Source organism: Microtus pennsylvanicus, chromosome 1 (genome assembly GCF_037038515.1).
Source record: "Microtus pennsylvanicus isolate mMicPen1 chromosome 1, mMicPen1.hap1, whole genome shotgun sequence".
Classification (NCBI taxonomy): domain Eukaryota; kingdom Metazoa; phylum Chordata; class Mammalia; order Rodentia; family Cricetidae; genus Microtus; species Microtus pennsylvanicus.
This window is the reverse complement of record NC_134579.1, coordinates 195,686,450-195,698,215: the sequence shown is the minus strand read 5'-3', so window position 1 is coordinate 195,698,215 and position 11,766 is coordinate 195,686,450.

The following is an 11,766-nucleotide window of genomic DNA, read 5'->3' as shown; positions in this document are numbered from 1 at the left end:
CTCTTTGTCTTTCTCTTATGCTCTTCAGGGCCTTTCTCAATGTGTTTAGCTCAGAAGCACTAATAATATTGTCTCAATACTCATGATAAGTGTTCATGTACATGAATAATTTAGGAAAAGTATTGAAATTAATACACAAAAGGTATTATAACATCTTGTTCTCTATGCAGTGTTAAAGCTTCTTAAGGAAACAGCCTGTCCAAGCTAAGGTAGAGAAGACAGAAAAGAAACCTCACCCCACTGTATAAGAAAAGGAACAAGTGCTCAATGAATAATGAAATCCATAACAGAAGAAAAGAAGCAAGTGAAAAATGGTTCTTCTTGGCCAAATAGTGTGCAACCTTGACATAAAAGCAAATATGGACTGTAAAATAATATAAAGAGTTGCATAAAATAGAAAACCATAAATCCATACAGGCAAATCAATTGATAAGGTGAGCTGTTGATGAAGGATGAGCATTTAACTATCCCCCAAGTAGTCTTTAATTTTTTTAAATAAAGGTAAAGTTTGCAGTGCGGAGAGCTGTCAGACAGTAACTTCAGCTATTCAGCTATCAACACTGTTATCAGAAGGTAGACAGTACAGTTGTGTCTACATAACAATCCAGGGAGAGCAACACCACTACTGTGAAATTATTGCTACGAATACTAGATCATAATTGAATCACAAATAAACATCAGGTAAACAACCTGAAAGACATTCTAAAGACTGAATGGCATAAAATCTTCAGAGGTGTCAACCTCCTGACAGTAAAAAATGAGAAACTGATACACACACACACACACTAAAACATAGACCTAGAAATGGATATTGTGCTGCTGAGTTCATTATTTAAAAATGTGGAAAATATTACCCAGACATATTGGTGTCAGTTTTGATTATTTTATTGTGGCTGCCTAGGGGAAAATCCTATGGAAAACAAAAATAACAACAAATGTTAAGGCTGGATTGCAGGTCAGTGTGAAAGGTGCTTGCTCAGCATTAAGGAAGTCCTGGGTTAGATCCCAGAATTGCATCATTTAGGCTTAAGGAACAGAGCTCTAATCCCAGCAGTGAGGAAGCAGGAGGATTGGAAGTTCAGCCATCCTCTGCCATACAGTGAGTTCAAGGTCACCCTGCTCAATAGGAAACCCTGATAAACATATCAACGTATTTGGAGACAATATCGCACAAAGTCAACACCTGAATTCATGGAAAATGTGCTCTGTTTTATCGATACTTGATACTGTCTATTTCTGTAGCAAGCTTTCTTGTCAGACTATCTTTGAATTGCCAAACCGCAAATACCAACATAGAGACTTCTTATTAATTATGAAAACTTGGCTATTAGCTTAGGCTTCTCCCACTAGCTCTTTTTTTATTTTTTATTTTTTTCATTAAAAATTTCCGCATCCTCCCCGCCTTCCATTTCTTTCCTCCTTCCCTCATTCCTCTCCCCCTCCCTCTCCAGTCCTAAGAGCAGTCAAGGTTCCCTGCCCTGTGGGAAGTCCAAGGTCCTCCCTCCTCCATTCAGGTCTAGGAAGGTGAGCATCCAAACAGCCTAGGCTCCCACAAAGCCAGAACATATAGTAGGATCAAAACCCAGTGCCATTGTCCTTGGCTTCTCATCAGCCTTCATTGTCTGCCATGTTCAGAGAGTCCGGTTTTATCCCATGTTTTTTCAGTCCCAGTCCAGCTGGCCATGGTGAGCTCCCAATAGATCAGCCCCACTGTCTCAGTGGGTGGGTGCACCCCTCGTGGTCCTGACTTCCTTGCTCATGTTCCTTGGGCAGCTGAGGAGAGGGAGCCTGAACTGATCTTTTCATATAGCCATATTGATGAATATCTTGCATATCACCATAGAACCTTCATCTGGCGATGGATGGAGATAAAGACAGAGACCCACATTGGAGCGCCAGACTGAGCTCCCAAGGTTCAAATGAGAAGCAGAAGGAGGGAGAACGGGAGCAAGGAAGTCAGGTCCCACTAGCTCTTAGAAGTTAAATTAACCTGTTTATATTAATCTGCACTCTGTCACGTGGCTTGGTTACCTCTACCCCATACCATATTTTCTACCTCTTCAATATCTCCCTGTCATCTCTCTGAATTAATCCTGGAACATAAATTCCTTCTCTTCTTCCTCTCTTTCCCTAGAAATTCCACTTATCTTCTCCTGCCTATTTTGGTCATTCAGCTCTTTATTAACCAATCAGAAGGTATGACTTGGCAAAGACATATCTTCACAGTGTACAAAAAGATTATCCCATAACATTTTTCTTACAGATCCTTTTCATAAGAGAAATTTTAAGTAATTGAAAGAATTCAAAGTTAGTTATGAATAAGAAAATTTTTAAACGGAAACCATTAAAAGATACTATGAATACAGAATGATTTAATAGCTTTGTCATTAACTATCTAGACCAGCTCTTTAATGCTTTTTTCATATATATTTTACTTTCATACTCTTTAAATATCTCTCCAATTTTAGTAATATTTAATGGGAGTATGCAATGATAAATTAAGTTTTCCAATAACATAATCTTTTAGAAATTACTTTGGAAAACTTCCTTTTACTTGGAAAAGTTATTGTGAATAATAATCAGTCATTATAGACTTTTTCTGATATTTTAAGTTTATGGCAAATTTTCTTTTGGAGATAAATTACCTGCTTCCTGCTCCATAAGACTGCTGGTATGTTCAGAACTATTTAAAAATACAAATTTCACCCGTTATTGGGCAAACAAAGGACCATTATTTTGTGATGGCCTAAAGACTGTACAATCAAATTACTTTTTTCATTTCATTAACTTACAGATGCACATGAGAATTTGGTCACCAGAAATCATTTATGTCATACTAATAAACAGTACTGATAGTAAACTTGCAATCCATTTTATTCAAGTCTGCCACATCTCTTTAAGACAAATTATCAAGCATGCTAAGATACAATCTAACATATTAAAAGCTATTAAACATCTAAGTTCTCATATAAACCTTGCTCATTATTTGGGAAGTAAATAATCTTCTATAAATGCTATTTAGTGTTAAGTCCAACAGAATAAAAGTGTAATGTGTTTTTACTTTCTAAGTATGCTTCTATAATATCTGAAGGTGGGATGAATTTCCAACAGATAAGTTTCTTGTTGTGTTCTTTTAAACATCATCTCCATCACTGCCAACATGCACCTAGTTCCAGGAGCTAAAGGACATATTGACATTAGAATGAATTATGAAATTGTACCCGTGAACTACAGTGACAAGTACAAAGGCGCAATCACAGATAGCAGTACACCTTGAAGCCACTGCTACGTCAGGGTGGCTAGTAATAAAATCAATGAAACTGTCAATTGCATAAATACCCTATCAATCCCAAATTCAATGTGCCCTACTCACCTTTCCCTTGGCCTGATCCCACAAATCTTGCAACCATTCTAGCAGAACAAGAAAATGAGGAGGACATTGTTGCAAGTGAAATGTTTAAGAAACGTCTTTAACAACCTCATAAATCTATAAGTCAAACAGCAATTAATCATTAGGAGTCCTAGATAAAATAAGATGAGGAGAGGGCAGTGTGTAGGCAATGATGGAGTGATTGTGATAAAGATTTATGTAATGAAAGGAGATAAGGATTAATAAAACAACAGAGATATCGTTCATGACATGTTAGTTCCAGAAATGAGAACTTTACAACCACCCTAAGATAAAGATATGATAAACATGTTTGAGAATGTCAGGAAAGGGGGACAAACTACTAACACACTTGAAAATATGAAATTTTCTCTTATGCAAAAGTCTTTAAGAACAAAAAAATAGTAGGACAATATGTTCAATGCATGAAAGCATTTGACTCCAAGCCTGACAAACTGAGTTCAATTCCTAGGTCCCCTATGGTTGATGGGAAATGTTGACTCCAGCAAATTGTCCCTTGGCCTCTACAAAAATCCACACACATATTAAAAACACACATACATACACACATACACACACAGCAACACAGCACACACACATACACACACACAAACACATACCTACATAGCACACTCACATACATACACACACCAACACAGCATATACCCACTAAATAAATTAGCTTTTTGCGTGTTGTTTCTTCTTTTTTATTTATTTTTTGTATTTTTTCTTCTCATATATTAAATACCAACCACAGTTTACCCTCCCTTCTCTCCTCTCAGTCCCTCTCTGCCATCTTCCCTTTCCCACAGATCCGCTTCCCTGTTTCTCTTCAGAAAAGAGCAGGCCTCCGAGGGATATCAACCAAACATGTCATAACAAGTTACAATAAGACTAGGCACAAATTTGCCTATCAAGGTTGGACAAGGCAACCCAGTAGAAAAAAACAGATCCCCAAAGCAGGCAAAAGAGTCAGAAACAAACCTGCACCCATTATTAGGAGCTCCACAAGTATACCAAGCTACACACACATAACATATATGCAGAGGACATAGGTCAGACCCATACAAACTTCCTGATTGTCACTGTAGTGTCTGTGAGCCCCCTTAGTTGATTCTTTGGGCTGTGTTTTCCTGGGGTCCTTGACAGTTCTGGATCCTACAATCCTTCTTTCTGCCTCTTCTGTGGGATTTTCTGAGCTCTCTCACCCGGTGTTTGACTGTGGGTCTCTGTCATCTTCTCCTATCAGTTGTTGGGTGAAGCCTCTCTGATAGCAATAATGAAAGGCTGAATTATAACGGAATATCATTAGGAATAATTTCATTGACTTTTTTCCAGCCATGTCTGGTTCTATCCTCGGTCTCTAGGTTACCCAGCCTCTAGTTCCTGGCCCTTCAACCAGTTTCAGGCTTGGGTTTTCTACCCATGGTATGGGTCTCAGGTTGGCCTAGTCACTAGTTGGCCACTTTCATAATTTCTGCACCACCTTTACATAACCCAACACATCTTTAAGGCAGGATAAATTGTTGGTCGAAGGTTTTATGGCTAAGTTGGTGTCCCACTCTCTCCATTACAAACCTTGCCTGGTTACAGAAGTTCAAGCTCCATATCCTCCATTACTAGGAATCTTTGCTAGGGTCATATTCATGGATTCCTGGAAGTTTCCATTACACTGGTTTTCTTGCTCTTCCCAGAGATACCCCCAATTCCAGTCATCTCAGAGGCGGGTGGGGATGGGAACATGGGGGATAAGGTCAAAGTGAGAAATGGAGGGAGAGAATAAATTAAGTTTTAAAGAAGAAAGCAAAAAAAAAAAAGGACAATTATATGAAGTTTTCCGGGAGATGTAACAAACACACATTCATTGAAGACAGGGCAATGATGACAAACCAAAGAAATAATAATTATACCCAAGTCTAATTTGGCAAACCAATAAGTTTGCTAGGATTATTTATAGAATCATGCTAGGCAAAAGGTTGTTTACAGCCCCATGAGTGAGTGATTCAAAGGAAATTGCATGATTAAAAGGCCCACCCCAACACAAGATGATGCACAAAGTTGCATTAATAAGGCTCATCTCTACAGCCATTATTTTCAAGGTTTGTATCATCTTGAGGTGAGTCTTTATTATTCTTGCAGTGATTGCATCCACACAAACCTTCTAGTTTCCTGGGCTTCCAGAGTCTTATGAACTCCCTTTTCTTTCTGGAAGGAAATATTACAACTCAAAGGAGGTAGAGAAACAACAAGATGTATTGAAATCATGTCAGAGAGTCACAATATAAAAAATTATCACAGAGAGACATAGATAAAATTTTAATAATTTATTTTTTACCAATTAATACAGAATAAAAATTTAAATAGTGTTGGGAAATGATCAGTTTACTTTAAAATGAGCCACGCCTAAGATAAAATTACCTTTTGACTACAAGATGCTTTTGATATGTGAGTATGATATATAATGCATATCAGGAAATTAGGGAAAAATTTTCATTTCAATAAATATTAAAAAGTTATTTTTGAAAATGCTTACTCATGATTAATATAGTCTTTTGAAACTAAGAAAGACAGAATTAACTAATGCTAAGACTTGAATTAATAAATAAAACACGTAAAATAAAGAGTTTTCAATAGCATTAAATTCAAATCAAGAACACATTTGACATCATTACAATCTCTATTCAGCATTATCTTAAAATCAGGACAGTGACTCAAATAAAATAAAGATAATTGAGATAACAAGAAAATAGGAGTGTAGTAACCAAATCATCATTAAATTGTTACAAAAATAGTGAGATATAGTAATTTTTGAATAATGCTGGTGGATAGAAGTTCAAATTACAAATTTTAACTACAAGGAAACAAATGTTAGCAAGGACACTATATAAAGCATAAAATATAGGAAACACTGAATAAACAGAACTGAAATATAAATGAGAATTTACAAAAAATGTATAGGTGGGAAAATAAACAATCTCATGGATTTCTGGCCTCAATTTTGAAATAGCAATGAAAGAAAAACAACGTTAATATTCCTTAAAGTATCTACAAATTTGTGCAATAATAATGTGTGATATTATCCCTTAATCATGGAATAGGTCATGGTCAACACTAAATAATGAAAGAAAAAATCATAGCAAGAAAAAAATTATAACAGGTTTATTTTATCAAAGTTTTCCATGGCACAGGAGTCTTGGAGAATGAAGCCACAAAGATTCTGGGAAAATTTCTTATTTTTATAATTTGCTTCAATGAAAAGCCACATAGAAATCTTCCTGGGAACAATGGGGTTACCTTAACTGCAGAGAGAAAGAGAGAGACAGCTACAGACAGATATGGTGGAACTATACACTGTCTGGTGGTTTGATTTTTGGCCTGTCTAACTTTCCTTCCTCCTGGGTATAAAATCTAACCCCTTTAAACAGAGTTCAAAAAAAGTTCATGATGCATCATTAGACAAGATAGGATAGGAGATTCCATTTGGCTCCAGGGTCTCTGGGCCTTGCTTCTGAAGAGCACAGTATCCTCTGCTATAGAGACTCACTAACTACCACACCTAAGGACCAGGGAGTACTTTGTAAGACCATGTCTCCAAATAATGTCAGAAGTTACAACCATAAAGTCTTGCTTACATGACTGTCTAAGCATGAACTGAACATGAACAAGTTCCAAAAGTGAACAGAGGAAAAATAACAAGGTCTCAACCCTACACAAATAACTACAGGCAATGAAATAAATGCTCAAAGTGGGAGGAAACATTTTTGATTATTCAATACCAAATGGTCATCCTTGCTACGTGAAATGGACATGCAGAACCCAAGAGAAATGACTGCTGAACTTTCCTAAAGGTGAGACCATTCTTCAGGCTTCCTGCAAGAGTCTGCCAGACATTCTGCAGGACACAGAAGAAAGTGACCGAGAAACTGCTAATATAGGCAGAACTATCTTTGAAATTTCATGCTTTATGGAAAAGTCTGCTGGATACTATGGGCCTGTAGGCTGAAGATGAATGCTCCAACAGTAGAGAAGAACTTTGGGTGACTGTTCAGGCAGCGGAATGTCTCTGTAAATTCTAGAGTTTTGGAAGTTGCTTACAATGTATTTCCTGTTTACTTATATAATATTATATAATATTACATGATAATGTAATTATTATAATTATAATAATGTAATATTCTGGAGTCTTTCATGGAGTTGAAGAATAGATAGTAAGAATATAGTTTTCCTTAGTCATGATAAAAAGATAAAATAGATATAACTGTAATTCTTGCTTGATAACATTTATGTTAGAGTTAAAACCTTCCTTTTTATTTTAACAGAAAAGGGGAGGTGAAAAAAATTTAAAAAATAAAAAAAGGGGGGAGATGATGTGGGATTTCCTTCTGTATGCTATGATTACCATTAAAGAATAAAGAAAACTGGCTTGGCCTGACAGCGTAGAATAGAGGTAGATGGGGAAACCTAAACAGAATGCTAGGAGAAAAGAGGCAGAGTCAGGGAGAAGCCATGTAGCTCAACCAGAGCCAGATGGAACATTAGCAAGTAAGCCACAGCCAAGTGACAATACACAGATTAATAGAAATGGGTTAAATTAATATGTAAGAGTCAGCCAGTAAGAAGCTAGAGCTAATGGGCCAAGCAATGATTTAATTAATATGATTTCTGTGTGATTATTTTGGGGTTAAGTAGCCAAGAACTAACTAGCAGTGTGCTGCTACATCCCTGAAAACCTGTATACAGGTAACATTATACAGACTGAGAAAGTTATATTTAAGAATATATATATGACATATATTATATTAGAATACCTATTATATATGTTATATATTCCAATACTATACATATGTGTGTATATATGCATATATATACACATTCAACTATATAACAACAATTAATGAAAAACTGGACATGAATTTGAAAGAGAACAAAAAGAGGTATATAGAGGGTTTGAAGGAAGAAAAGAGAAAGGGGAAGTAATTTAAGTAAATTATAGACTCAAAATAAAAGAGGTTTTTAACAAGATTGCAAAGGGATGAACTAGGAGACAAATATGGCAGGATACTGTTGCTGCTTTCCTTTTAAGATTTACTTTATATTTTTTCATTTTTATTTCATGTCTGTGAATGTTCTGTCTGCTTATAGGCATCTGTACCACTTGTATTTCTGGTGTCTATGGAGGCTGAAAAGGACATTGAATCCTGAAAACAGAGTTACAGACAATTCTGATGCTGGGAATCAAAACCTGGTCATCTTCAAGAGCTGCACCCATAATACATTTTAAAAGAGAATCACTCTTGAATGAAAATAATTTACAGCACAGATGTTATTATTGTTTATTATAAAAAATTTAATAAGTGGTACTATTACAAATATAGAGTAGAAAAATTAATCTAGCCATCTAGTCTGCAAAACCTCAATTACATATAAAATAAACCTTTCAAAAGTAAAAATTTTTAAATTTTAGAAATAAATGAAGAAAATATGTTCTTGGCATTGTGGCATGAATAAGTCTTTAAATAACTCTCCATAAGCAAATATTATGGAGGAAATTATATACAGCTTTGTCTATAGTTAAAAAGAAATGTGTTACAGTAAATTGAAAAGCCACCTAAATATTAAATTATAATCTAGAGGCCAAAATTTTTTATTCGATAGAGAAGTGGGTACAAATATGGAATCAGCTTATTCAAAATAGGTTAAATGATGCATAGAACAATTCAAAGAGATCTTGAAAAAAACAATAAATGTTGAAAAGATGTTTAACCGTTCTTGGTCATCAAGAAAATACAAATTAAAACAACATGATTTTTTTCAGGCAATAGTACAGGATAGAAGCACTCAGTTCTTGCACTGCCACACGGAATAATTAGAAAGAATAAATAGATGTCATTTTGAGGTGAATGGCACTAGAGCCCAGTAATGGTGTGACAGGAGCCTAGGATAGGAAGATAGAGCATGAAAGGGGACAATCAATAATGGTGACTTAACATTTTGAGTCCCTAAAGTAGCAGTCTTTCTAGGTCTGTTCACTGAAAATACAAATATGCCTGAGGACAAAGGAGCTTCCCATGTCTTCTAGACTCTAGGTTTAGTTCGAGGCGCTACCCTGAGTCCACACCATAGTTTTGCGTCAAGAAGGAGCATGCATTCCTTCTTTCCCAACCTGCTAAGTCCAGGCTGCTAGCAAAAGACAGTGTATCAGATCAAAGTCAAGCTGATATACCAAAGTTAGCCCCATCTACCCCACCGGGCCTGAGCTATATATTCTATGTTTCATAACCCCATCTCCTCCCTTGCCACTGCGAGCACCTTTACGTCCCATGCCTCTGCTCAGCCAAACAAGAGCAGGTGTACCACATTTCTGAGGCCACCACTCTCATTCCTGGAGTGGCCAGACTTGGGACCTGATCCAATTTTGCGTATATCATGTTTTCCAGGACCACCAAAGTAGTCTGACCCCATCACTCCTGAGACAGAGGACTATCTGACCACATACTCTACCTAAAGATTTAAAAATTAATGCTACAATTGTATTTCAAGTGCAACTATATAAGGTTTTAAACTTTTTTCAACTCAATATGCTAATAAATACATAAAAGAACTCATACAGCAGGTGACATTACTCTATACTGGTCACCTTCAGATACCATTATAAAATATTTCAAACAAAATACTTCAAAATGTTTCAACAACTGTCACTTAGTTCTCCAACTTATTTCTGGAGAACAGAAAGTCCAAGATAAAATTGCCAGCTACATTGGTTCCCAGTAAAATGTTTCTTCCTGGCTCACGAAAGTTTCCTTCTTCGCTGTGTTCTTACATGTGCCAGAAGGAGAATCCTAATGTCTCTTCCTTCTCTTATAAGGGCACTGATCTTATCATGAGCTCCAAGATATGAACTGGGAAAGGGGACTAAATTCGATCCATGGGAGTGTGTTGTATGTGTGTGTGTAGCTAAATTAGTAGCACATTGACAAAATCTAATAAAGCTAATAAAACACATCCATCAACCTAGCAGTTTAATCACAGAGAAAAAGATTTAAATTATATTCACAAGGAACAAAAACATTGTCTAAATAAGAAAAAATAGGGCAAGCAAATCTCATTAAAAGTGGAAAGGAAGCCAAGAATGCTTCATAGTTCTGATACGTTGTCAATGGTATCTAAGTGTGAAGATCTTCTGCAGTAAAGGACTATATTTTAAGTGAGTTTCCATTTCTGAATATGTACAACATTAAGTCAAACCCATCCAATTTATTTCCCACTTTATTAGACTAGGTACACCTTGTTTTCTGAAACACTGCAGAGCAGTCTTTTGTGTTTGCTGAAGTTGTTAAATACTACAAATCTTTTTCTCAAGTGTAAGAGCCAGAGATGATAGAGGACATCAAGAAAATTACACTTTCTAAACCAACAGGCTTCATACATACAGACTCATACAGAGCAGGGTTAATGCATGTAGAACTCGCATAGACTAAGGAAGCATACACAGGGCCCTCACAGGTCTGCATCAGATGGGGTTTTAGAGATGAAAGAAGTGGACAGATGTTCCTTTCCTAGACAAGAAGCAATGTCCAGTTGATAACCATTTATAAATAAAAATTTGCTTTTATCAAGGAGAGTCTCACTGGGAAAAAATTACTCTTCAGGGTTGCCTGCAGAACCAGCAGTAGATAGCCAACAGACAAGGAACTCAAAAGTATATTTGGAGGTTCCTTGTCAGTTACAAAATGTTATGTCAGAGCTTTTCCTTTTTTGAAATTCTATCATATATACACATGATATCTATGTATATAATATATATATATATATATATATATATATATATATATATATTATCCTCTCCTTTTACCATACAGGTTCATTGAGAATATATTATCAATCACTTCAAGTTCAGTATTTTTATGTGACTCTTGATTATGCAAACATGTGGGGCTCTCCAACCAAATCTGTCTTGTGCCTTTTCTTGGGCAAGTTTCTTTCTGTTATTTTTTTTTAAAAAAAATTCTATTCCAAGGAATTTGATTTTGTTTTATCTTATTTTATTTCATTATTATCCCTTAGAATCGTGCCTACCTTCTAATGAGAGGTGGAAAGGGGTTGGATCTAGATGGGAGAAGATGTGTTGGGAGTAGTGGGCACTGAGAGGAGTAAAGGGAGAGGAAGCCGTAAACAGGATACATTATATGAGAAAACTATTTTCAATAAAAGAGAAAAAGTAATAAGACTTAAAATATAAATGAATTCTTTCCACAGAAATACTCTTTTCAAGCATTGAGTGGGGAACATTGTGTGAACATGAATCAGACACTGTAACCTTAGGAACTTCCCTAAGTCTCTAACACTGAGTGTGGTCCTAAGTTATTAGGAGGAATAGT